The sequence below is a fragment of the Coenobita brevimanus genome, chromosome 27 (genome assembly GCF_032717465.1).
Source record: "Coenobita brevimanus isolate Jiangsu-jjx chromosome 27, ASM3271746v2, whole genome shotgun sequence".
NCBI classification, from domain to species: Eukaryota; Metazoa; Arthropoda; class Malacostraca; order Decapoda; family Coenobitidae; genus Coenobita; species Coenobita brevimanus.
This window is the reverse complement of record NC_136980.1, coordinates 3,910,365-3,914,738: the sequence shown is the minus strand read 5'-3', so window position 1 is coordinate 3,914,738 and position 4,374 is coordinate 3,910,365.

Sequence of the window (4,374 nt, the reverse complement as noted above, 5' to 3'; positions counted from 1 at the left end):
CCATTGATTTTTTTTTTTTACATTCTTGTCCTTTCCAGACTAATTTATGCAGCTTGGAGAAGATTTCTGGTAGGACAGTGAAGGTTATATTTTACTCCTACAGTTCGCCTAAACAAATCGTGAGGAGACATCAAGAATGAAAAGTACGTCATGGGACTGAAGGGATTAAACTCACGCATTGTTTCTTTACTCATGCACCTGTCAGTATGGGAGATATTCTGAATGGCGATGAAGCATGAAGATTTCGTATAATTTCCTTCCCAGCAATGTGTTCTGCCGTCATCTCAACGTCAGGACCAACTTACCTAGCCCCGGGCTCCTACGCTTCTCATGGGGCAACATAGGATTGGATGATGGATGGATGAATATGTTCTGCACACTATACCTCAATACCCTCATGTAATCGTATTGGGTGAAAATATGTTTGTACTAAAAATATGTAAGTAAATGAGGATGGATATCACAATAAAGAGACAATAATCGCTAAGGAAGAAGTGCATGGTACGAAGGCTTCCATGAGATCTAGAATATAGCCGTCTGTCTTCCAGACAACCTGCCCCATTACATCTTTGTAAGCTAACTGCCTGCTCTTTAAACTGTTGGGGAAGGGGGGGGGGCTGGATTCATGATGTGTATCAATGTTTGGCCCACAGCCGCGCTTCGGGTGGGTAGGGGAAGTGGTTCCCTCCATATACTCCGGCAGCAGAGGACTAGACACAGGGAAGACCAAAAGATCAGTGACAGGCCTTGAACTACCTACAGCAGGACCGGGGGCATACTACCAGGATCTGTGTGGAACACTGATGGACTCGCCACAGACACAGGGCCCATGTACCCACCAAGACGGAAACAGTCTTCAGCAATAACAGCCTGGATTGTAAAGACAGTCCTACTTCCACCTTACGGAACCGGTTACTCCTCCTCCTCTCCTACCTGCCTTTATTGACCTCTTAAGTAGCTCTCATGCTTGTTTACCCTTACCCACCTGGTGGCCATCCAAAGTGCCAGACTGACTGCCCCCCATCTCCTCAAATATTGGCACAGGACCCAAGCCACTCCTCGTGTCTATTAGTGTCAAAGTGAAGAGTTTAGACCATTAGCACAGAGAATAACTAATACTTTTTGGAGTGAGGCCCTAACTTTATGAATTGCCATGTATTCAAATGATCGGCGGGGCACCAAGATGTTCTCAACCCACCCCAACTCTTCCCATTCCTACGATGATGACGGCTCATTACCTACGGCCTAGACACCCGCAGTGAGGCATAAACATGCCTCCAGTCTCAGCTCTAGTAGTAGTAATAGTGGTGGTGGTGGTGGTGGTAGTAATAGTAGTAGTAGGAGGAGGAGGAGAAGGAGGAGGAGGAGGAGGAGAAGGAGTTGCACCTTAGCCTCATCTGGACGTGAACCTATTCCTCTTTTGGAGGGATAGGGAGGGTGTTAAGAGACGTTTGTGTAACTGAACAGCTCCACCTCCCTTTAATATGGGTGCCACCTCATGATGGCGTCCCTCGGACAATTTCTTCATCCAACTGCACATGCGTCAGCTAGCGTTACGCCCCAGGATGATGCGAAGGAGGACGCTTGTGGCACCGTGACGAAGGACATACCACTGAAGTACGACGACAGGAGCGACCTGGACCAACATATTCGGCATCAGAACCACAGGAACAAAAACATCTATAGGAGAGTGCAAGGCTTCTGTGTATTTAGAATTACTGTTATTCATTACAGTTTCCAAAAGTGCAGTCACCTTTCTGGGCCGGCCCATTTGACTTGTCTCCTTCCCTATGATGACGTATTGTTGTACTGCATTCTTGTTACCCTCAGACGATTTTATTTAAAGACTTGCTGTACTGAAAGGATATTTGAAGGCTATATCCAACCACTGTAGTTCAGTCTCTCCTAGCACGAATAAAGTCGTCTTGAAGTAGCAGAAATTACTATAAAATACGTCACCAAATTTAATTGGCCAAGGTACAGTAGCATGAATACACCTATGAGCAATGTTCACAGACACTCCTCTGCCACCACCCTTTCATAAGTTTCATTCCTATCCGGTCTACAGAATATCCTTCCTTCTCATACCCTTCTGCTGTGTATCCAGTATTTCTATCACATGTATATATTCATGTAACATCTATTACTACAGTCGGCAAAGAAGTACCGACGAACTTATGTATAGCTCATGGCTGTACTTTGAAGCGTTTCACAGTGTTGTGAGGAGACCTAATGCAAAGCTTCTCTAAAGAAAGTGAAGACAATGGCTTTTCGTTTCAGTATCTCTACTAAAGCACTGGGTCTCTGCAATTTCATCTCCTCAGCGTTGCATCAGCCTCATATCTTTCGCTGTAGCCTCTTTTGAGTACTCTTCCTTCATAATTTCCCCATTACATCGAGAGTGTGGCACCTTGTATCCACACTAACCCCTGTTATGTTTTCTTAACTATCCTCAACTAATTCTTGTTTCTAGTCATATTCTTGTAGACCAGCACTTCTGTTCTGCTCTAACTACAATGTAAAGATAACTGGTATTCTCATTCCTTCAGTTACAAAACTGGTCATATCTGGAAGTCTTAATCTAGTTTTTTCATTTTATACATTCCTATCCAATGTATGCGCTCAGGCATCTCGAAAAATTATCTACGGATCTTAATTTTAGCTTTCTATTGTTTGAATCTGTGTAGATGAAACAACCATTGTCAGCCTTTGACATCTTTCTATACATATGGTCCTCTCCTATGTTCTTGTTTCGCCTCACCACGCCTCGCTGACTCTAACTGCAGTGTACCATACACACTTTCCCTTCCTCACCATACACTCCACTGTCTATCTATCTATCTATCTATTGCCAGACGCCATAATCCCGTAAGGGGTGATCGTTTGACTCTGAGTTATTTGTTTTACGGGGAAGGTCACTAACCCTCCACCAACCCACTTGTTGACACGTAGGACTAGGGAGCACGTATGGTTTGGTTATATGGTTACTACCCAGAGTTGTAAATGGTTTCCTGGCTTACAGGAAACCATTTGGCTTGTCACTCAATGTAAAGCCACCCATAATGGAAAGAAAAGCAATAAGAAGAGACAGGAAAAATGGAAAAAATAGGAAGAGAGGAGGACAGACCCAGAAAAAGAATGATCAAAGCTAAGGAAGAAGTAGGCAGCACTACATCAAGTGAGTGGATGATGGTCGCCACCACCTACCACTAACTCCACTGTCACATCCGCTAATCCCCAACATCTGTTCGAGAAGATCTGTAACACATCACTTTCTCTAACTCACCTCACTGCGTTAGAGAATATGCAACTTGACATATCTCGTACACACACACACACACACACACACACACACACACTCCTGCAAATGAGTGACAGCCTTTATGTTTTTTTTTTTTTTTAATAGGTTACTTTTATCTTCCAGCCTCTAAACTTACCGTTTTTTGACTGACCGATTGTCCACATATCATTTAACATCAAACAGTTTAGAGTAGAGCATATTTCTTTTGTTTAACAGTGTCTCACACAAACAGAAGTCCTCAGAGGAAGTTAATATTGGCACTAGGCCTACATTTTGTAATTCATTGCTGGATATGGAGGAGATTGTGCTTCTTGCTGATGCTTATTATTTACATCTGTATAATTTTATGAGTTTACATTGAACAAGCTGGAGATTTATACGTTATGACTTTTTTCTACATGTGTGTTTGTGGAGGATTCATATAATAAACAAAGATATATAAATTTTACAATTAAAACTTCCCTATCTATATGAAAATTGTTTCATGTTATTCTTAACGCAGTCCAGCGGCGCTTGAGGAATTAATTAGGCCATTTTTTTGTGTCTAGTATGATGATGCGTTATCCGTATAGACTTGAATCTTGTTCAGTGGTTCATACCAATTATGCTGGAGCTAAAGAGTTAATGCGTACTGGTATATAATCGTTTTTTGACTAGCAAATACTGAAAGTAGTGATCGCGCTTATCTCAAAGTATCCACTGTACCTGGATTTCATCTATTCGCTTTCTGCTTTCCGTATCAACAGCTGCATATGGTTTAAATGAATACCTAATTGAACTTATAACCGAAAGCCTAGATGCGTAAAAGGTGTTGAAGATGTTTGATTATTGATCGTGGCGTACCCTTCTACGCATCTGCGTACTCAGGTGTTTTTATTGGTTCTTTTGTTGAATTTCGTATTTTCTTGGGTTCACCTACCAAAAAGTTAGCGTCGTGAATGTTCGGCGATGATAAGAATGACTAAGTAGAATGTAAAGATTATTTGTAAGGTGTGAGAAGGGCTGAGAAGGTCGTAGCAGAAGGAAATATATGTGGTAATTGTTGCGTGTTTGGCGCCACCTAGGCCAGGACG